Genomic DNA, 24868 nt, shown 5'->3' with positions numbered 1-24868 from the left:
CTGTATTAACTGGAAAAAAAAACACATGTACGTGGACACCCAGTTCAAATCTGTACTGTTCAAGAGTCAACTGTGATGTGTGTCTGTAAATGTGTGTGTATTACATAGTAAAGTTTCAATAAATATAAGTTGTTTGAAAAAGTAGAAAGCTCACTAATGTGAAGGGAAATAGGAGGCATAATGAATAACAAGTAACCAGTCTTAAAACTACCTGCAAATTGATGAAGTATTAAGCAGCAGCACAGATGATGGACCTTTCATGGCACTGTATTTCATATAACTAACACTGTTTCCTTACCATCAAATTGCTAATTCTGGCCTTGTAAATGTAATTTTATAAAGTGATGGTAAGTATATTGAAAGTAGATCACTTCAAGATCCAGAATTATACCTCATGTCTCTAGCCAGAGGCACGATTATTGCCAACAGCCACGAGTAGGAATGGAATTGAATGAAAAATAATGTGATTTCCAACCATGATGGAGTAACTGGTACTGGATTAGCCTTCCTACCGTAAGCGACCATAAAACTGAGTAAAATATATAAAGCAACAGTTTTCAGACTTCAGACAACAGATGGCTCTCTGCCCAAGGACTGTTTCTCGAACATGGTGCAGAGGATTGAAATTCAAGCTGAGCACAGTAGTCCCATTGAACTGAGAAGGAAAGAAATGGGACTTCAAGGAAGCTGAAAAGGCTGGGATCTGAAAAGGCAGGGGCAGGGCACTGGAGAGAAAGGAGCTATACAGAAGGAGCTTGCCCAGGAATCTGAGTCATGAGTACTTAGATCAGTTCTTGACTGACCTGCACGAATGCTTGGTGAGACTGCATGATGCTTACTAGAGAGCAACTGCTATGAGACTGAGAAGAGAACAGAGAGGGAGGGGGCACCCGGGTGGCACAGTTGGTTAAGCATCCAAAGCTTGGTTTCAGCTCAGGTCGTGATCTTAGGATCATGAGATCGAGCCTGCATTGGGCTTTGTGCTCAGCAGGGAGCTTGCTTAGGATTCTCTCCTTCCCTCTGCCCCTCTGCTCAAATAAATAAATAAATAAATACATAAAATCTTAGAAAGAGCAGAGAGAGATACTAGAGGTCAGTTGGTGCTGGGAAACATTAGAAGTCTGACCTCACCAGAGTATAAAGTTTTAATTAACACTTCAATAACATCCTGAGCTGAGACACCAGAAAGGCTATGCCCTAAGATTAAGAACTACATTACGGTTGACTCATGATCTACTTTAACAAAGACTATAAACCAAACCCTGACAAAATCTGCAGGCGATACAAAGTTTGGGAGTCGAGTTCTACCAAATAAGAGGAGCTTGGGAAACAAATTGGAATTTCCATAGATTTTGCTGACCAAAGTGTAAGCCTAAACTAACACAAGTTTAAGATGATGGGTCAGTAATTAAAAATAAAAGAATCTAAAGTATTTAAAATGTGTTATCAACAATTTCCAGAACAGAATTTTTAAAACAATCAGTAGACATGCAAAAAACAAGCAAACAAACAAACAAAAACAACAACAACAAAAAAAAAAAAACAAACAGGAAAATGTGACTCATTCAAGGAAAAAGTGTCTATAGAAACTGACCCACTAATGGTCCAGACTTGCATTCAACAGATAGCCTTTAAAGCAGTTATTAGAAAAATGTCCAAAGAACTAATAGAAGATGTGTTTAAAGAATTAAAGGAAAGCATGACCTTAATGATGAAGAGATAAAGAATTTCAGCTGATAAAGTGAAAGCATAAAAGTAGAATTTGTAGATGTGAAAAGCACCATAACTGAATGGAATAACTCACCAAAAGGAATAATACCAGATTTCAGACTAGAGAGAGCAGAATGACCTTGAAGACAAAACAGATGTTAATCAACCTGAAGGATAGAGGGAAAAGATTAACAAAATGAGAAGAGCCTCACAGACTTGTGGAATAATACTGAAAGATATACCTTATTTGTATTTGGAATACCAGAAGTAGAAGAGAGCAGTAATAGAATAGAAAAAAAAATTAAAAGTAATGGTCAAAAATTTCCCAAATAAGAAAATATTGACTTACAGATCCAAATAGTTCTTAAAAAACCAAGCAAAGCCATAAAAAAATCAAAATTGGCCACATCATAATCAAATTACTGAGGCAAAAATTAGAAAACATCTTGAAGGTAGCTACAGACTGGTCTCTCATTACATATGGGGGACAATGGTATGAGTGGCTACTGGCTTCTCATCAGAAACTATAGACCAGTATAGACCAGAAGACTATGAAGCAGCATCATTAAAGTACTAAAGGAGATAAAAATAAAGCTTGTCTCTATACAACAAAAGTATTTATCAAGAATGAGGGTAAAAAAGGCATTTTCAGATAAATGAAACTGATACAATTTTCATCATCTGACTTGTAATAAAGAAATGCTAAAGGATTCTCACCAAGCTAAAGGGAAATGATACCAAATAGAAAACAGCACCTAAAAAAAGAAAGAAGAGGGGCATCTGAGTGGCTGAGTCGATTAAGCGTCTGCCTTTGGCTCAGGTCCTGATTTCAGTGTCCTGGGATTGGGCATGTTGGACTCCCTGGTCAGCAGGGAGTCTGCTTCTTCCTCTCTCTCTGCCCCTCCCTCCACTCATGCACACACTTTCTCTCAAGTAAATAATAAAGTCTTTAAAAAAATAAAAAAGAATATCAAGAATTACAAATAAATAAGTAAATATAGACTATGAGGCTTTACCTTTCTTCTCATGTGTAATTGAAAGACAACTGATTGATTCAAGTAAAAGTAATAACACCATATAATGAAGTTTATAACATGTGCAGAAGTAATAAATATGCCACCAGTAGTGCAATTGTAAGAAGTGAGTAAATGGAATGAAACTGTTGTGAGATCATTATCTTCGTGAGTGTGAAGATTGAAGCAGCAGGGGTTAAGTGACAGGTGTGAAGTAGGAACATGAAGGGTCAGCTCACTCCATCTGTTCCAACAGCCTTACAGCTGTAACTCCACCCATCCTGTGCATCTACTCTCCGCATCCCTGCCACAAGGACCAGGAAAATATCTTTATATGTGCCATTAATGGCGTGTTTTCTTTCTTTTTGAACGAGGGGCCCAGAAGTTACATACCTGGCTCTGCTGGCTATACAGCCCTTTGAGAAACAAAAATAAATGGATCATTTGCCTATCCCAAACCCCCCATGTTGCATTTCCATTTCCTCATATCAGGGAGAGGATCATGCCTCTCCCCTGGCGAAGCACTTCCCATAGCTCCTCGTTGTCTACAGGATAAGGTAAAAAAAAATCCTTAGATTGAACTTTAACTCATTTTTACAAATATTATTACACTATTCAAGAAAAAAAAGTATCTACACAATATTATGTGAACCCATGTTATGCTTTGCTTCCCTCGTGGCTACTCATCCACATTCTCGTCTCAATTTTAGCTATTAGGACTCTAATCACCCACCACAGTTACACAAATTAAGCCTTTCTCATTACCCTTGGATGGAAGTTACCTCTCCATCTTCTGGACATTCATAGAAATTCTGTGTTCAGGCTATTTGAGCAGAAAGGACCTCAAAGATCATCTGGTCTATGTGGTTCTCAACATCAGCCATACATTAGAAAAATTTGGAGAGAATTTCAAAATACTAATATTTCAAAATATCAGTAGCCAGGACCTACTTCTGTACAATTAAACAGAATCTCTGAGACAGAGGCACTGGGATTTTAAAAATATCTCCCAGATAATTCTGATATTTAACCAGAGATGACATCCAACTTATTTTAGAGATTAGTACATTGACAACCAGAGAATTGACAACCACAATGTCAAATAGCTATTTGGGGAATTATAGGATTAGAACCTAGGGCTCTAGCTTTTTCCACTTCATTATATATTGTCCATTTTACACATTTGCCACTTATTTGCCATGTGATATTGTCAATTATGATCCCCCTTCTATGTCTCCCAAACTAGATTGTGAGTAACATGAGGGAAAACAGCTATGTATCTTTGTACTCCCTTCACTGCCCACAATGTAAGTGCTCAGGATATATTTGTGGACTGGTTTAATTTTTTTAGCTATACATTTCCAACATTGAACAGCAGCCTTCTTGTTTCTCAGAACTCAGAGGACTCTGGTGATCTTAAGATTGTATGGCCAAATCAATTAGTAGAAATGGAGGGAGACCAAATTCTGGTGAATGTTCTCTTGGTTGATTTGGGCAACAAATTACCACTATTCAAAGTTATCATTGCCTTCTTTATACGCTTTTAATCAGTGTGCCTTTTTTTAAGATTAAAATGTTATATTAAGTTTCCTTTCCTGAAGGAATGGAGATAAGGCTATTGGCATTTTCATTTCCTTTATCATATGAAAATTATCTCTGCAGAGACTGAGTGATTTTTAGTTGATTCTATAAGAAAGAGGTTTATTATAGTTTTTAAACATGAAAAAGTGTAAACTAAGCAGTGGGTGCAGTTTTTTTGTGTTTGTGTGTGTGTGTGTGTGTGTGTGTGTGTGTGTGTATTTTGTTTGTTTATTTTGGTGTATCAGTGAATCATGAAAAAATTTTGGGTAGCCAAAGAATTTAATCCCTAATAAGATAAATAGGAAGAAATTCCAAATGTCAGTGGCTCACTTTTAAGCTTTGAAAACATCTATGCTAATGCCCAGACATGGCTGTCTTCAGTGTATTTTTTTTACTTTTAGCTTCTGGCCTTTCTAGTATTTCATTAACTATCTAGAATTATGAATTTAACAGAGCTAGTCCTTGGACAATTTGGTGCTCTGTGACTATAACAGAACTTAGCATAAACAACTCAACCACAAGGTTGAGGAGAAGAAACTCATAAACAAGTGATCACCCCCCCCCCCCATCTTCACCAGAAAGCTCTCAGTACTTGGTAGAAAAAAAAGAAATGGCAGAACTGTTTTTTCTAGGACCAGTCCCAAAAGACTAATTCCTATAGAACTGAAACATCTAGTCATCTCTCTCATCTATGTGCACTTTTCAACCATGCCCCCTCTGCATATATTATATTCTTATATTTCTAGTTGCAATAACCTAAGCAAAAGAGAGATATGAAAGTAAGATTGATATGTAAAACGTGATCAAATAAGCCCATGACTCAAGAAATGACACCCCTTCCTGATCTCCCCAGTCAGACAAAACTCCCTCAGTACTTCTGTTTCATGTACTCTATCAGGACTTCTGTTATGATATTTCACAGCAAGTCCAAATTTTGGACTTACATATATGCCTTATCTTAACAACTAAACCATCTGTAGGTTCCATGTCTTAGTCTCTTGAGTATTCTTCCTCACTTGTCCCCAGTCAACCTAATAAATCATCTCTCAATGAGTATACCATATGGCTGTATTCTGAATTGTACCATACACTAGTAGTCAAGACAATACAAATTAAAGCAACAATGAGATATTTTCACCCATTCGATTGTCAAAAGAATATAATAATGATGACATCTTTTCCTGGTGAGGATGTAGGAAAATGAACACTCTGATAAACTGCTGTTCAAATATAAATTACTAGTCTTTCTGGAAATAAGTTTGTAATACCTACTAAAATAAAAAAAGTCACATACCCTTTAGCTTGTTGATACCTTTAGGAAATCTATCCTAAATAAAACCACCATATTTATATAAATACATTTATTATAGCATATTTTTTGGTGTCAAAAAAAACCAGCTGATGTGATATATTGTAAAAGTGATAAAATTCTTCTCCTTCCAGTACATTCTATTTCTCTATCACTTTCATTTGGGTTGACCATGTGACTTGTTTGGCCAATAGGATATTAGCTAATATGATCCAAAGGCATCAAAAGTGCCTGTGCATTGAAACTTGATTGTTTGCTTTTCTGAAAGCTGAAGACCACTGTGTGAATGGACCTAGCCAGAATGCTAGATGATGAGAGACATGTACTGTCCTGTCACTATGTGCAACTCTCAGTATGGCCAAGAGCTTGCCAACTGTCAGTGATATGATTGAGGCCATCCTAGACATCCTGCTTTCTGGTAATTTGCCAGTAGAACATTGAAACAAGGAGGGAACCCAGCAGAGATGAGCTGAGTTGACCCAGATGAGAGAAAAACTTTCCAGCCAACCCATAGAATCACAGGGATTAATAAACGTTGCTGTTTACGCTACTAAATTTGGGAGTGGTTAGTAACTCAACAAAAGCTAGCTGATATGTTTTTTTGAAAGCTAACTGATAGAACTGGTAACAATATGATTGCTTGTCAATAGGGGAATACTAGAATAAATAGTGGCACATTATGAGAAATTATGCAGCTATTAAGAAAAGTAAGTCAGATACACATCTATTGATCATCCTTTGTTACTACCTTTCCAACTCCACTGTGAGCTCTTGGAGTTGACAAGAAGCTTGTTTATCTCTACTTTCATTGATTTCCTCCAAAGCACAGTGGTAGCTCACATATTTGTTGATTGATTTGATTGTGCCATGGCTCCGTTTTTAAAAGTGAAACAAGTAGCCTGTAGCTGGAAAACTTATTCTACTGGTATGTTCTCGAGAATGTACCATCCAGTGGAATTAGCTCAGTATGTTTGCCTATTAAAGCTATAAAAGTGTAATTGGCAGAAGTCCCAAAGTAATGAGCAATCATTTGATCTACCAGGGCTGGTTTCATGAGCATATTATCAGTGCAATCATACAGGGTCCTCTGCTCAGAAGGGCCCCACACTTGGGGATTGAAGCTCTATAGTTGCAGTCTTGAAATTCTTAATAATTTTATCCTTGAAATTGTGTTATGTAAGTGGATTCAGATGAGACAATGGAGCCTCAGCCACAGGGTTAGGGTCCAGAGCAATGATGTAACTGCGACTGCCTAAATTATATTAGAAACTGCAAAGGTAAGAAAATATATATTGTTTCAATACAAACAGAAAAGCCATAGTAGTGTGTGAAATAGCAGTGGTTTTTTTTGTTTTTTTTGTTTTTTTTTTTTTGTGGCGGGAGAAATGAAATTAGCCTAAGACCGCACGAAAATTAGCCTAAAACTACACACTTGACAAAGAAGAATATAAAGAAATGTTTCCAGGGTATCTGGGTGGCTCAGCAGGTTAAGCTTCGGCACTCAGTGGGGAGTCTGCTGGAGATTTTCTCCTTCTCCCTCTGCCCCTCCACTTGCACTCTCTCTCTCAAAGAAACAAATAAAACCTTAAAAAACCTGAAATGTTTCCTGGACTTGACATTAGGTCTTGCTAACTGTCTCTTTTTTTCGCCCTTCAAAGAATCAGCTTTTGCTTTTGTTAATATTCTTCATGATTTGTGTGTTATTTTAATCATTTTTGCTCTTGTCCTATTCATTTTTCTCTACAGTTTGGTTTTACACTGTTGTTCTCCTTGTTGTTTGTATTAAATACTTGATCTATGGACAGCTAGGTGCCTTATTAACAAGACTAGTCCTATAACTTGCCTAGCCTGACACTATACTGAGCTGATTTCCTTTTTTTTAAAAGATCTTTTATTTATTTATTTGACACAGAGAGAGAGGGAGAGAGACAGCGGGAGAGGGAACACAAGCAAGGGAAGCTAGAGAGGGAGAAGCAGGTCTCCCATGAGCAGGGAGCCTGACGCGAGGCTCAATCCCAGGACTCTGAGATCATGACCTGAACCTAAGGGAGCTGCTTAACGACTGAGCCACCCAGGTGCCCCCTGAACTGATTTTCTGGAACAGGTGGGGAGATTTCCACAACTACGTAACTATAGCTGAAATTCAGTTGGAAAACAAATTTATATAGAAAAAAACAGTTTAGTGGAAAATAGGGAGTGACTTTCACACCCATCTGATGCTGTTACAGTGCTTCCTACTGTATCTGTGACCACTGCTTTATGGTTAGGTCTTGTCATCTCTTTATTTTGGGGGACCATACTGTATCTCCTGCTTGCTGTCCAAAGGTAAAGCAGTGCCAGTGGTTAGGTGGCATGGACAGCCCTGTTGCTGAGAACACACATAAACCTGAAGAAGCAGCTCAAGGAAACCCACAGGCACCTGTTTGTCAGCCTCCTGCTCAGTGCAGGCTAGGAGTTCAAAGCATGGGGTACAGTACCCAGCAGACCTGGTTTGATCCTTTGTCTTCCAATTACTAGCTGAGCTAGTGGCTGACACTTTCTCTACTTTCTAAAAAATCTCCCTTTTTCCTGTTTATAAAATGGGGATAATAACACTTTTCACTTACAGTTATTTTGAGTTTTAAATGAAATGAGTCACTTCCTCTGAGAAGCCTTCCCCAACATACAATCAACCATAAGCTGCCCTGTTATTTTCCCGTAGTGCACACAATTATTTTCCGTATGAGCACCTATCTCAATGCATATGTATGTATTCATTCATATACTATAGACTAATTTGCTTAACATGTGCTTATCCTGTGTTATCCTGTTAACTCTATGAGTACAGGGACCATATCTATTTTGCTCATTGCTTTGTACCTGCACCAAGCAGTATGTGCCACATAATAGTTGCTTGAGAAGTATTTGTGGCATGAACAAACAAAATGCTCAGCATTATGCTGTGTCTTTAAAGTTATAAAGTAGCCAACTGAGGAACCAAAATAAATATGAGAAAAGAACAGTAATTTCTTTTCTAACTTTCTTGACATAAGGTGGCCTTGACCTTCTCCCTCAGCCAATTCTTGGTCAATTTAAGCACTGTAAGTCTCAGAAGGGTTCTGTGTCGGGCTTACTTTATTTCATTGCTTATTCATTTATGAAAAGCCTCCTTTTGCTGAATTTCCCATCCCTGACACTTTCCTATCATCAGGAGAGCCATGGTTTCAGGTCTCTGGGGGCAGTCTTCCATAAAGAGAAGGACTGGCCCTTGTACGGGCCCAATATGCTCTTTTGCTACTTTTATATACAGAAGGGCCGCCTGTCGCAAAGTGCTTCTGACTGATTCACTTCTGAGTGAATTATTCTTTTTTTAAAAAATCAGTCTACATTGAAACAGGTTCAACCCAATTAATCCACAAGTAAAAAATAGAACACTCAGTTTTTATTTTTTATCACCCTCGACCTCCCCCACCCATACCCAGTAGAAACCTCTATGTAACAAAGATTATGAAGCATAGATTCTGGGTAATGTATTCTAAGGAAAAATTTTTTTTTAAAGATTTTATCTCTTTATTTTAGAGAGAAAGTGAGTGAGAGAGAGTATGCATATGTCTCCTTGAGCAGGGGGAAGGGCAGAGGAGAGAAACTCAAGCAGACTCTGTGCCAAGCATTGGGCCCATTGTGTGGCTTGATTCCATGACCCTGAGGTCATGACCTGAGCCAAAATCAAGAGCCCAGAAGCCCCAGGGATATATATTTTTTTAAAGACTGACTTTATTTATTTATTTATTTTAGAAAAAGTGGGTGCATGTGCACACAAGCAGGGGGAAGGGAAGGGAGAAGAAGATAGTCTCCAGCAGACTCCACACTGAGTGCAGAGCCCAATGAGAGGCTGACCTCACTACCCTGAGATCATGACCTGAGCTGAAACCAAGAGTCAGACACTCAACTGACTGAGCCACCCAGGAGCCCCTGTTTTCTAAGGAATATTAGGTGCATTCAAATTATTGTACAAGAAAATCATATGGCCAGTGTCCTAGCAAACCCTGTACAGCACTGACCAGCCCCAGTTTGATTTTAACCAATGGCCAGAGACAAAAGGTCCTTTTACATAAGGAGCAATTTCCTGTGACATGAATAGAGATCTCCTTTATATTTACTTTACCCTAACATCTACGTGTCAAATTAGTATCAGTATCTTTCCCATGCTTTCTGAGTCCAGTACTGATTTTAGGTATGTAGAAAACAAATCAACGAAAAATACTCTTAAATTTCCCTCTATATAGTTGATAATTCCTATGCATTGTTTCATTGTATCTTAGCATTTATCTGAATCAGACTTGACTTTGAAAATGCTAAATCACTGTGTTGTCTATGTCTAATGATATAATTTATAAGCCTTCCTTAAGGAAAGTAAATTGAATCAACTCGTACAGCTATTATGCATAGCAATGCATTTGTTCTATGAAATATTGTATTTTGTGAACTCATACCTTAATATTTTCATTTATTGTTTTACCCAAATTTCTCACATACAAAATTACAGATGTTGGTATCTTCTAAAATGGATGTGAATAGTTTGCCCTATCAATCTCATTAGTATCTGTTCATGGACTCACTTCCTTGATGGATCCGCAAGAGCGATAAGGCACATTGACTGAATGTAAGGCAGACAACCCTACCATTATTTTTGCACTTATTTTTCAAACTTCTCTGTAAAGACATCTTTGTTTGGTTCATATATTTCAGGTATGTTCTTTTTTTAGCATTTCAGCTATAGAAAGAATTCTCAGGCTCTGAGTAATGAATGGCTGTGTTTGTCAGATAATGTCACTTTAGAAACTGTGATCTCTACATGACAATAGGTAGCTCCTACCTGGATTCCTGACAGTCATTCCTTTTAGGAATTATTTTGAGGTGAAAGGAAAGCTTTCCAAGAAAGGGTGACAGCAAGACCTGATGCCTACATGAAGACGGGCTTGAACAGCAAATGCCCTGAAGCCTTACTTGTAACACTGATCACGGGGTCAGTACCACCTTACGTATGGACTGTTGTCATAGCGGCCAAACACCAGCATGTCCTTCTTAAATACTGGGTTTCTCTTTTGTTACCATTATGCTCAAAACCTTTCAAAAGTAATTCCGGTTACTTTGTAGCAAGGCCTTGGCCTTGTTGTTGTATTTAATACTTTATTTCTAATCGTCATGGTTAAACTGCAGGGGAAAATTATGACACCCATTGTATTTTTATGCAAATGATGTGACATTAATTAACAGTGATCCTGCTAAAATATAAGCCAGATCATATCCACTCTTGTGCTCAACACCCTCCAAAGAATGCCTTCCCCTCCCATTTACAGTCCAGAGGCCTTGCTGTAAGCGCCATCATTTCTCAGATCCCATGTCCTCCTTCCCTCTTGGGTGAGGGTTTCGCTGCCCCCATCCTCCGTTATTTCTGAACTCCTTTCCTGATTTATGTTTTATCCTTAGCACTTATCACTCTCTCAAATACAAAAAACTGTATTGATTATTCTTATGTATTATTCATTTTCCTTCACTAGAAAGCATGCACCAAAAAGAACAGGGATTTTTATGTTTTTGTTCACTACCATATTCCCAGCATCCAGCATGTGGGTGGCATTTACTAAATTTTTGCTAAATAATGTCGAACTCTATCATCTACACAAAGAGCCTGTATAATGATAGGTACAGTTTAAAGGCTACTACGAGAATCATCAATACCTTAGATGTCTCCAGTATGTTCCTCCCCTATTTCATCTACCTTTATCTCCCCAGAACTCTAGATCTAACACCACTGGTCTGATCTCTGGATTCTGAGAGCTGTGTTTCTGAAATGTGGGGTGGGGGCAGGGAAGCTCCTGGATATTAGGAACTGTGTACTCCCTGTAGCCCTAACACAGGGCTTGTGTGTTGAAAGAAGGAGAAGGGGAAGGGGAAGAGAAAAAGGAAGAGGAAAAAGAGGAAGAAGAAGATCAGGAAGAAAAAGCAGCAAAGCAGACAGTGGAGAGGATTGTTTCCTCCATTTTGGGCGACAGAGCTATCATTAGGTGTTTTGCTTTGATAAATGAAAGTTGTATTTATGATCCTCTCACCTCTTGCTTCCTGTTATTTTTTGTTTTAAATTTTCACTTGCATTTTAGTTAGTTAACATATAGTATAATATTGGCTTCAGGAGTAACATTTAGTTTTTCGTCCCTTCCATATAATACCTAGTGCTCATCATAAAAAGTGCGCTCCCTAATGCCCACCCACCTCCCTCTACCAACGCTGTTTCTTCTCTGTAGTTAAGAGTCTCTTATGGTTTGCTTCCCTCTCTCTTTTTTTCTCTTCCTCCATATTCATCTGTTTTGTTTCTTAAATTCCATATATGAGTAACATCCTGTGGTATTCGTCATTCTCTGACTGACTTACTTCGCTTAGCTTAGTACTCTCTAGCCCTATCCACATCATTGCAATTAGCAAGATTTCATTCTTTTTGATGGCTGAGTAATATTCCTGTGTGTGTGTGTGTGTGTGTGTGTGTGTGTGTGCACGCACGTGCACACATGCCACATCTTCTTTATCCATTGATCAGTCAGTGGGCATTTGGGCTTTCTTCATAGTTTGGCTATTGTTGATAATGCTGCTGTAGACATCAGGGTGCATGTATCCCTTCAAATCTGCACTTTTGTGTCTTTGGGTAAATACTTGGTAGTGCAATTGCTGGGTTGTAGGGTAGCTCTATTTTTAACTTTCTGAGGAACCTCCGTGCTGTTTTCCAGAGTGGCTTCACTTCAGTTTGCTTTCCCACCAACAGTGCAGAAGTGTTCCCTATTCTCCGCCTCCTCACCAACACCTGTTTTTTCTTGAGTTGTTAATTTTAGCCATCTGACAGGTGTGAGGTGGCATCTCATTGTGGTTTTGATTTGTTGCCTCATGTTCCTTGTGCTTGGAGTCTAATATAGCCCAATGCTTCCCTAGTCCTGTGCTAGGGAAAGTCACCCAGGGTAATACTCCCACAAAGTACTGCAGGACACAAAACTACCTTCTTCCTCATCTCAACCCAAAATCTCCAGCCTTACAAAGCAGGGGTTAAGAGGAAATTTTCACATTTTCAAAGAAGAATATTAGTGCAATGGAGCCTATAACTGGTAGGACTTCTTGCAGTGAAAAATTCAAGAGGGTGTGTGAAACGTAGGATTTAGTCATCAGCTGCAGGGTGTGACTATGAATCTCTCATTGGTTCTCTTCTTAGAGTGATTGCTCTATTAAACAGCATCTTCCCTTCCATTTGCAAACCTACAGCTTGTCTAAAAGTTCCAGTTGTTTTTACATTGACAGCAACAGTTGGGATAACTGTGGTAAACTGCATATATGAATCATTTATGACTCAGAGGCTGCTAAGTCAGGGATCGCTTATCTTTTTATTTAAGAGTATTCTTAAGTTTTCTCTTCGAATGTTGATTCTGAAGGCTTTTTTAAGTGATAGACTCCTATGGAAAATAATAAAGGTATATTTGTATATTGTGTCTCAGTTTCCAAAAAGCAATTCCCACATACATCTCCTTTGAACTTTCAGTGGGCCTGAGAAATGTCTGAACAGCATTATTACACATCCTTTCCAAAGGAAGAAATAAAAACTCTGAGTCTGAATGACTTGTAGAAAGTTGGTCAGTATTAATGAAGGAACAAAGCCTGGACTAGAATCCAGGTTTCTTATTCCTGTAGTGAGCTCTTTCTACCGCATCAAGCTGCCTCAAAAAGAAACTCTAGGTTAACAGCTTAACATCTGGATAACTTAATGTCTGGATAACTTTAAGCTCTGGACTTAGGAAACAAAGCCCAAATATTGGTTGCTAAGGAGAATATGCGATAAAAATACTTTACACCGTAGTCAGGTACAGAAATACATATGATAGGTAAGGTGGGAAAGAGTGAATGAAGAAGCTGAATCTCTTACTTCTTTACAGAGAATAGAAGAATCATCTCCTGTCCCTTGGGTGAACTAATCCTAGGAGGGGAAGTTCGATTCACAAAACCATGACTAAGTTGCCACTGCTTATTTGGTATATAGTAGCTTACCCAAATTACATAAAAATCCTTCAGAGGAAATGGAGTTTTGCACGTCGAGCTTGTAAACACTACACATGTAGTAACAATAATACCAGAGGAGTCGTAAAAATAATATATTTATTAATTTGGGGGCAACAAGTTACTATGTTCATCTTAATGCTATTACAAATTCTTTAGGGACGACTAGCTGCTAAAGAGTTAATGTTAACTTAAGGAAAATATAAATTGAGCCAAAACTATCTGGGTAGAAAATACATATAAACTATGAAAGTTGAAGAAGAAATCAAAGACAAGGTTTTTTTTTTTTTTTTTTTAGGTGGATTTAGGACAGAAACAAATCTTCTAACACAGAAACATTGGGAAAAGACAAGAGAAAGGAGCACTTAAAGTGAATATTCTACAGCTGTAAATCTAAAAAGGTTGTGGTTTGTTATCCAAGGAAGAATGAATATATTCTGTCAGATACCAGTTTATTTCTGTATTGCTGTATATACCTATTTTTACAAAGTATAGTAGCATCCTGTTATAAAAAGTATTATTATTGCTTGAGTTCAAATAGAGTTAAGGCCCAGTCGTTCCTTTCAAAACCAAAAGTTAGAAGCTACAACAGGTAGTATGGTGGACAAAAACCTGAACAATAAGTCAGAACACCTGAGTTATTTCCTGTTTTGAAAGCCTATCTTTGGTTTGGACTATGCCTGTCCCCTTCTCTTAGAGAATCTGCCTTACTGATAGCATAAAGTAAGCAGCCTACTTCCCATATGACCCTGTGCCCTGGCCACAGCTGAATGTTCCAGGAATGAAAACCTGTCTCAAGCTTGGACAATCAGTTTCTTTTCTCTGGAAATTTGATCATGTAGACTTGGGGCCCAAGCTGCCATTTGCTGGAGACAGGCATGCTGGCCCATATGGAAATGGCTAAGTAAGAAGAAAAGAATGAAGTAGAGGTGTAGAAAGAAACATATGTGGTGTGTGTCTGTGAGTGACTAAGAAAGAGCGAGAGAATGAGTGAGGAGAGAGCTAGAGACAGAGACAGAGATAGAGAGTGGTTGCTCTGAAAGAGGGAAAAGAGTGTGTCAAAGCATGGACAGGCTGTAAAAACATCTATCTTGAAATGATACATCTGCTCACATCTCATTGGCCCAAACAAGCTCTATGACTACACCTAGCTTCAAGAGGTAAGGGCATTGCAGTCTTTCCACATGCCAGGGAGAGAGTGCTTCAACATTTGCGATCAGTGCTAATGACTACCATGTTCAGGTATCATCACTGGAGTTCAAGGAAAATTAAATGAGGTAGTGGATAACAGCAGGTCTTTTGTAACTTTAAAGTGGCACTTAGATGTAGGAGATGATCATAACTACATGGTATAAGTCTGCTATAATTTAACTATCATACATCTGGAGTTCATTATACCTATCAAACTTCAAAAATCAATTCGGGGCAGGGAGTGATGTCTGTGTGATGGGATGCATTTTTTTTTTTCTCTGTTCTTGCTTTCCTTACTGGTGCACAAGGCATATCTAGGCCAGAATAAAGTTGTTGTCTGGTTCTAAAACTCCATGCTAAGAAAGAACTAGAAATTCTTTTAGCTAAGTAAGTACAGAGTGAAAGTGCTAAGAGTAGTTTGATCTTGGGCATATTAAATATCTAATTGTTTTGTAGATACTCCACGCTGAAGGCAGACAAAGGTAACAGCTTCTTCACACCTTCCCTTTTTATCCCTTATAATGTAAAGCTTTCATTTTTCTAATATGCTAAGCAATCTGTCAGGTGTCTGAGGATCAGAATGCTTGACAACCCTTTTCATAGGGCAAGAGGAAAAATCAGTGGGTCTAAGTAGATACATATGAGAGAAATGAGACAGAGTGGTGGAGGAGGTTTCTCTCCAGTGGAAAAGGGTTGGCCAAATGGTTAATAAGCTAAAAGAGTAAAGTGAAGACCTCACATTCATTAGGAAATTTGGGATGAGTTGAATGATATAGAGAAGACGATCTTTATTCTGTGGACAAGGTACAAATGATTTAAAATATATAGATAAGGTCAGAGTAGAGAACATTTTAATTTTCTTTTGGACTCATCTGACAATCAGACACTTTGGTTAAGGACTGCATCATTCTCCATTTTTTACTCTTAAGGGTTAAATTCTGATCCTACATCTATCTGATAAGCTGATTTTTTCAAATGAGGATATTAAGCAAATTAATTGTGATCTAATGCCCAGCTATTATAGCTTCACATCACAAAAGAGGTAATTTGATTACCAAAAAAGCAGGAAGGATGTAATCCAAGACTAGATAGCACAGAACACAAAATGTTTTTAGCAATTCATATTAATTTGAGAAAAATGTAATTCAGGAAAGTTGGAAAGGTGGAAACAGATATTGTTCGTAGTCATGTCGGCACTTATTCTGACAGTATGGCCTTAACATATTTCGTGAACCCACTATATTTTTGAGACCTCAGTATTTTGTGAACATTACCGTAAATGGAATAATACTGAACACTGTTGTCATTCTTCTAGACTGGCTCTGTAAGCCTCAAGTAAGAAATGTCTTAGGTGCAATGGGCATTGCTTTCACAGACACAGCTCTTCAGCTCTGTATTCAAAATCCATTCTCCACTTCTTCCTTACTTACAGAACTCGGATTTTGTTTGGATTGACAAGTTAGCCTCTCTTATATTCAGAAGTGGCTATGTTACTCAGTTCTGGGAAACAAAATATAATCTAAAAGTCATGAGTCGTCTTAGAGTCTAGATAATAGACAGAGCCCTGGCTACAATTTGCTTACTGTGTGTGTCTACTGGGTCCATAAACCCACCCAACTGTCCTTTCCCTGGTCCCAAATGTATAATTGGATTGGCATGTATAATTGGATTGGAAGCCAAAACAGTCCACACACTAGGTCCTTGGCATGCAGGGTAAAAGCTGTCCCTACCCCTGCCCCAGATGAAGAGATTAAATTCAAACCAATTAGTACAACCTGGCAGAAATTTGTACCACCAATAAGAATGTGAAGGATGCAGGGGTTGTAGTTACCATTACATCCCCATTTAATTCACCAGTCTGGTCCTTGTGGAAAAAGAATTGATCCTGGATGATGACCATAGATGGACATAAACTGAAGCAAATGGTAGGTGAAATCACAACCACAGTACCAGATATGCTTATGAGAATTGATTAATATGAAAAAAAAGAATGGATTAATATGGTCTCAGGTACATGATATATGGCCACATTTTTGGCAAATTCTTTTCTATCCCAGTCAAAGAGGATCAAAAGCAGTTCACATTCTCAAGGGTGAAAATCGATATACATTTACAGTTTTGCCCTTATGTCATGTAACATCTCTGACTCTTTGATATAAGGTAGACTAAAGAGATCTGGACAGTCTGTACATCCTGCAGAATATCACATTGATCCTTAAATCAATGACTTCATGCTAATTAGGCCATAGCAGCATGAGATGGTTAGCATGATGGAAACCTTGACAAGACACATGCAGGCCACTCTAAGGGGTATGGGATAAATACTAAAACATTCAGGAGTCTGCTGGATAGGTATAATTTTCAAGGGTCCAGCTATCAGGAGTGTGCTGGGACCTTGTTTCCAAGGGAAAAGACACACTTTTGTACTTGTTTTGTGTATCATGAAGAAGGAAGCCCTGTGTTTGGTAGGCCATCTTGGATTCCTCAGGCAGTATATTTCACATATTGCAATACTGCTCCAGCCCATATACCAGCTGAAAAGCAAAGCTATCAGGTTTGAATGGGGGCACAGAGCAGGAAATATCTCTGCAGCAGGTCAAGGTGCAAGCAGCCCTGATCCTTGAGTCTTAAGGTTATGCAAATCACATGGTTTTATAGATATCAGTTGGGAGGGAGGGATGTTATGTGGAGTTTGTGGAAAGCTTAGTAGGGGGAATTACAACATGAGCCTGTGAAGTTGTGGCTATACATGGAGAGTTAAACACCTCTTGAAAATCAACTCTGGCAAAAACAGTGGCAAAGACAGATTATGTGACCCTAGAAGACCAAGTGACCATATACCTGGAATTTTCCATTATGAGTTGGGTTCTGTCAGATCTATTGGTCACAAGATCTGCTGAGACCAGAAACAACCTATTGTAAAAGGGAAATGCTGCTTCTGAGATCAAGTGCAAGGAGAAACAGAGTACCAGCAAGCAGCATGATGGCAGCCCAGATCCCAGTGTTACCTACCACATTTGTACCATCACCTCTCCCTCAGCCATGCCTATAGCCATATTAGGAGCCCATATGAACAACTGACGCTTGAATTTTGAAAAATATCTAGCTTCGTTTAAAGATGGGTCAGCTTGGTAGACGAGTGTAAACCAAAAAATGGAAGGCAGCTGCATTATAATCTCAGAGGTGACCAGGAGAGACAACAGTGAGGGAAAATTCTCCCAGTGGGTGGAGTTTCAGGCAGTACACCTCACTGCCCCTCTTTTGTGGAAGGAGAAGGGGTCAGACATTAAAATATATTATAGACTCATGAGCAGTGGGAAATGGCTTGTCTGGCTGCTAGGGACCCAAGAAGAAAAAAGACAGAAAGGTCTGGGAGAAGAACACTGGAGCGGAGCCATGTGAATAGACATATTTGAGTGGGCACAATGTGTGAAGGTCTTGGTTTCATACTTTAACATACACCAGGAAGTATCTATTATGAAAGAGACATTGAATAACCAAAGTGATAAAATGAATTGATCAGTTGCTTTTGATCAGCTAGCTTTTGATGTCAGCCATCCCAAAACTGGCATGTGGACACAGAGAAGCAGAAAATGAGGCTATACATGGACCTAACAGCATGGGCTTCCATTCATCAAGACTTATCTAGCTTCTGCTGGTGTCAAACGTCCACCTGGCCAGCAAAAGAGGCCAACACTGAGCTTCCAAGATTGAACCATTCCTTGAGGATATCATTTGGACATGACTGTGGCAATCTGGTCCTCTTTCATCCTAGAAGGTCCAGTGGTTTATTCTCAGAACTAGATAGGTAAAAATTTGGCTTTTTTTTGGTCTGTAGGGCCTCAGCCAACACCATTATCTGGAGACTCATAAAAGGATCCTTTAAAATGGGATCCCAAATATCATCAGAAAATGGTACCCCGAAAAGCTTACTTAGGAAAGGAGTATGGGAGTAGGGCCCAAACCATGAGTTCCACTCGTTGCTTTCCATATTGCATGACCCACAAATCACCAACCTGACAGAATGCTGGTAGGCCTATTGAAGACACAGATGGAGGGCCACCTTGAAGACAATAGTCTGAAAGCATGGGGTCCCCTGTTCTAGGATGTGGCATATGAATAAAATCAAAGACTTATATATGGTTCTGTGACCCAACAGGATGAAAATGTGGTCTGGGAAATAATAGATACAAAAGTAGGAGTGTCCCCACTAACTGGTACTCCCTGCTTCTTGTCCCTGGGAACTGTAGGCTCATCAGAGTTAGAGTAGAGGTCCTTGTCACCAAAGGAAGCACACTTTTACCAGGGGATACATTAGAGGTAACACTGAATTACAAGCTACAACTAGCAGTAGAGCATGTGGGGCTCCTTGTGTTCTTGGGCCATGAGAGCCAAAAGGAGTCACCACCTTTGCATAAGTCATAGACCCTATTCAATCAGCAGGAAGAGGTAGGATTGTTACACAGTGGCAACAGGATGAATCCTTATGGAATACAGGTGATCAACCTGATCATCTCTTGATGCCCCGCATACCCCACATACCCATTGTAACTCTCAGTGTACAAGTGCAGCAGTCCCAGCTTGAGAAAGGTATGGTGACTGGGGCTCAGATCACTCAAGGATGCAGGTCAAGTTTACACCACCAGAGAAGCCACCAAGACCAATATGTGTGGTAGCTGGCAATGAGAGGAATCTAGATTGGATAATGGAGAAAACAAAATGCGTATCAGTTGCAATTCTGAGCTTAAGTGCAGTGGCAAGTGCTGTGGTTGGCTCCACTGACTTCCTTTTTCAAGTTTCTCCTCAAGAAAAAAGCCCCGGGGGGCGCCTGGGTGGCTCAGTGGGTTAAGCCACTGCCTTCAGCTCGGGTCATGATCTCAGGGTTCTGGGATCGAGTCCTGCATCGGGCTCTCTGCTCTGCAGGGAGCCTGCTTCCTCCTCTCCCTCTCTCTGCCTGCCTGTATGCCTGCTTGTGATCTCTGTCTGTCAGATAAATAAATAAATAAAATCTTTAAAAAAAAAAAAAAAAAAGCCCCGGATGATTGGGGGAGCACCTCCTCACTCATGTGAAGTGGGTCCCAGTGGCAGAAGGGTAGACTCCAGTTAACACAGAAATGATCAGCTTGAGTCCTCCTTCAAGGAAGGACTTATTCCCAGCTGCTGGGAGTGCAATAGACAGACAGGCCCCAGCTACCAGCCTCTCCTGGGCCTGCTTCATCTGAGCCACCTCACTTTCTCTGGGGGCCCACACCTGATGACTGAACAGGGTGAGCGTATGAGAGCCTGGCCATTGTAGGCCAACTGGAAGTACCCCTGTCAGGCAGCATTCACTCCAGGGCTCCACCTCTAGGGTTGGCTGAGGCTTTGCTGGACCTGCTATTCAACTCTTCCCTCTGCACAATCCCTCTTCCTCCCCTTTCCTTCTTAAAGTGCTAAGCCTAAAACACATCACAAATTCTGTCCCAAAGTAGGCTTCTGGAGAGCTGTTCTAAGGCTTTGTGTGTGTGCATGTGTGTGCATGTATGTACAGATCTCACCTCTTTCCGCTGCCCAGATGAATACCTTCTCACAGACCAAAGCCAGGTGAGGGAGTGGAAACCAGAACCACACTGATGCAGTGCTTGCTATGATGAGGGTTTTAGTGCTACCTGCTTCCTACTTCATGTGTTCCTATTTACTTGTGAGGGGCAATACTGAAAAACACAATGTGGGCAGACCAAGAGTTTGGGCTCCCTGGTCTCCTTACCTTCACCTCCATTGCTGACTTGGCTTCATAACTTGATTGGGTGGGAGTGGGAGGGTGGTAAGAGGCAAATTGACACGATACTTCCCTACTCCTCATAATGAAATGGCTCATAAGGAAGTTTGTGGATTTCTCAGGTATGGGGTCTTAGGTTTGTGTTGCTAGTCCTTAATGCTATCCATAAAATATATTTCCTAAAATAGCTTTGTTTCAGCATTGCTGAAAATACATGCACATATCCAGGGGCTATAAAAAGCTACAGCTGAAATACTTTAACTGCATCAGTGAGCCAGAGATCTAACTTATTTCCCACCCCAAGCCTAGCTAATTGATTAAATTCATACCCACATTTATATATTTGGTGTTTACAAATATAAGCAGCACTGCATCCACAAACTGGGTTTCTCTGAATGCAGCATACAAACCTCTGGGGAAATACTACCTATAATCTTCATCAAGGCTTTAATTCTGACCAAGAGAAACCATGAGAGAGATTTTCACTGTGTGTGTATGGGGGGGGTATTGGATTTTGATGTCCTAGAAGGTAAGCTGAGAGTCTCTTTCCCCTTATTTGCTATGGTATCTCACGGATGGGCACACATTCCCCAAACACCACACGAAAGGATAATAGAAAGGAGCGTTTCTCAGACCCCTTGCAAGGGCCACGTAGCAGTAGTGCCATCTCATATATGCGTCTGGAATGGCGTGTTCTACTTCCTACATGGGTGCAGCTCACAGGATGTTTGTGTTCTTACGTAGTCATTTGGACATTATGTATAGGATAGTGGTTAAAAGAGCAAACTTCAGAGTCAGACGTATGTGGATTCCAGTCATGGCTCATCACTCACTAACTGTGTGACTTTGGGCAGACTACTTAACTTCTGAGACTCAGTTTCCTCATCTGTACAATGGGAATTCTACTAGTACCTACCTTACTGGTCATTGAGGAGATAAATCAGTGCAGTGGCTGTGGTCTTTACCCGAGTCAGAGCCTATATACTTATTTATTTTCTTGCTTATCTGGCTCTAACTGAATTTCCCCTATGTGGAGGCACCGTGCTAGGCACTGGGAAAACAGATAAATGAATGAAATACACGATCCTGTCCTTCAACATGCTCATGTTCTGTTTTTTTTTTTTTTTTTTTTTTTTAGATTTTATTTATTTATTTAACAGAGAGAGACACAGTGAGAGATGGAACACAAGCAGGGAGAGTGGGAGGAGAAGCGGGGTTCCCACAGAGCAGGGAGCCTGGTGTGGGACTCGATCCCAAGACCCTGGGATCATGAGCCGAGCTGAAGGCAGACTCTTAATGACTGAGCCACCCAGGCACCCCAACATGCTCATGTTCTAAAGAAGAAAACAGACGTGCAAATAGATATGCTAACTACCGCATAGTAAATACAACAGGTGCTATATGGAATGCTCTAGCAGCACAAATAAGAGACAAACCATAAGTGACTCTTAATCTCACAAAACAAACTGAGGGTTGCCGGGGGGAGGGGGTTGGGGAGAAGGGGGTGGGATTATGGACATTGGGGAGGGTATGTGATTTGGTGAGTGCTGTGAAGTGTGTAAACCTGGTGATTCACAGACCTGGGGATAAAAATATATGTATATAAAAAATATATGTTTATAAAAAATAAAAAATTAAAAAAAAAAAAAAAAAAAAAAAAAAAGGCATCTCTTGCAGATTAGCTGTTGAGAGGAGGATTCATGAAGGCTAGAGGTACGTTAAGTTTTTAGAAATAAACAGGGAGTGGGGCACCTGGGTGGCTCAGTGGGTTAAGTCTCTGCCTTCGGCTCAGGTCATGATCTCGGGGTCCTGGGATCAAGCCCCACATCGGGCTCTCTGCTCAGCAGGGAGCCTGCTTCCTCCTCTCTGCCTGCCTCTCTGCCTGCTTGTGATCTCTCTCTCTCTCTCTCTCTGTCAAATAAATAAATAAAATCTTTAAAAAATAAACAAAAAATAAACAGGCAGTAATTGAATGAAGAAAGGCTTCTATTGAGAGTTCCAGACAGAACTCATAGAAGCATTAAACAAAAAGCAAGAATAGAGATCATCAAGCAGTTTATCAAGGGAAGGGATGAGATATGAAGCAGAAGAAAAGAGTAAGGGCTGGTTAATCTAGAACCTCAGTAGCCAGATGAAGGGCTTTATTCTAAGGCACTAACGAGATTTTGAGGAGTTTTTAGCAGGTGACTGATGAGCTCTGTCCATCAGTGGTCTTCAAAGTATGATCCAAAGTCTGACAGCAAAAGCATCACCTAAGAGGTTTTAGAAGTGCAGCTTCCCAGGTTCTCTCAACCTGAGACCTGCTGATATGGAGCCTGTGGGAGTGGGCCCAGCACTCAGTGTTTTAACAAGCCCTCCAGGCAATTCTGATGCATACTCAATTTTCTTAACAAACAGTTAAGAAGTTTTTTGATAATTCAGTTCCAAGATGATGTGGGCCCTGAAGATTCCACTCCTAAAAAGCACGTCATTCATTACCAACCCTGCATTTTTTAAAAGAATCAGTTCCTGAACAAGTGTTATTGAAGATATGGAGAAAAAGGAGCACTGGTGCACTGTTGGTAGAATGTGCAGCCACCATGGAAAACAGCAGGGAGTTTCCTCAGAAAGATAAAAATAGAACTACCCTATGGTCTAGCAATTTCACTACTGGGTGTTTACCCAACGGGTACAAAAACACTCATTCAGGGATGCTGGGTGGCTCAGTTGGTTAAGCAGCTGCCTTCTGCTCAGGTCATGATCCCAGGGTCCTGGGATCGAGCCCCACATCAGGCTCCTTGCTCGGCAGGGAGCCTGCTTCTCCCTCTGCCTCTGCCTGCCATTCTGTCTGCCTGTGCTCGCTCTCTCTCCCTCTCTCTCTGACAAATAAATAAAATCTTTAAAAAAAAAAAACACTCATTCAAAGGGATACATGCACTTCTATGTTTATAACGGCCTTATTTACAATAGCCAAGATATGGAAGCAGCCCAAGTGCCCACCAGTTGGTGAATGGAAGATGTGGTACATATACATAATGAAATATTATTCAGTCATAAAAAAGAATGAAATCTTGCCATTTGTAACAACATGGATGGATCTAGAGGGTATAGGCTAAGTGAAATAAGTGAGTCAGAGAAAGACAAATACCATATGATTTCATTCATATGTGGAAACTAAACAAATGAGCAAAGGGGAGAGAAAGAATAAGAGAGAATGACAGGGAGATAGAGAAAGAAATCAAGAAATAGTCTTAACTCTAGAGAACCAACTGAGGGTTACCAGAGTGGGGAGGGGGAAGGGGGATATAGGGGTTGGGGATTAGGGGGGCACTTGTGATGTAGGAAAGGGTTCAGTCACTATATGGTACTCCCAAAACTTATATAACAGTGTATGTTAACTAACTGGAATTTTAAAAAGAAACTTAATAAAAGAGAATCCGTTCCTGGAACTTTTACTGGCTCCAACCCCATTTCCTGACTGGTTTTTCTTATAAATTTTTCCGGAAACTCCATAACTGCTGCTGAAAAGAACACACACTAGACTGAATCCTGTAGGCCTATTGTTTTTGAAAACCCTTAGCATGACATAAAGAGCTCACAGTCTGGCCTCATCACCCACTACTCTTTGCAAACTCTTATGATGCTTTACCTTTTCAATGGCTCTTCCCTCTGCTTGAATGCTGTAATAGTGTGCTTGGGCTGTTATAAAAAATCATTGACTGGGTGGCTTGAACAACAGAAATGTATTTCCCACAGTTTCTGGAAGGTGTAAGCTTGAGATCATGGTGCCAGCATGGTTGGGTTCTGGTGAGGAATCTCTTCTTGTGGGAGAGTGTGCTGGGGACTCTTCCTCTTCTTATTAGGGTACCAGTTCTATTGGATCAGGGCTCCATCCTTATGACCTTATTTAACCTTCATCACCTCTTTAAAGCCCCTATTTCCAGTATAGTCCCATGAAGGATTAGCGCTTCAACACATGAATGTGGGGGGAACCTAATTTAGTTCATAGCAAATGCCATTCCTCCACTTCTCAGTTGGCAAACTTCTAACACCCTTCTTCAAAGTTCAGCATGCATCTCTTCTTTTTGTGTACTGTACCTTGTTTTCATGCTCTTGATGGTAGGAAAGGATTAGTCATCAGCTCTATGGGAAGTGTTGCTAATGAAAACAACTGATCCCTTAAGACAATGATGTATGGACAAGTTCCTGGTACTGTAAAATTCTTCATAAAAGACCTTTATTGAATCTTGAAAACCT

Source organism: Mustela lutreola, chromosome X (assembly GCF_030435805.1).
Source record: "Mustela lutreola isolate mMusLut2 chromosome X, mMusLut2.pri, whole genome shotgun sequence".
Taxonomy (NCBI): domain Eukaryota; kingdom Metazoa; phylum Chordata; class Mammalia; order Carnivora; family Mustelidae; genus Mustela; species Mustela lutreola.
The sequence above is the reverse complement of the archived record's forward strand: the minus strand, read 5'-3'. Positions refer to the sequence as shown.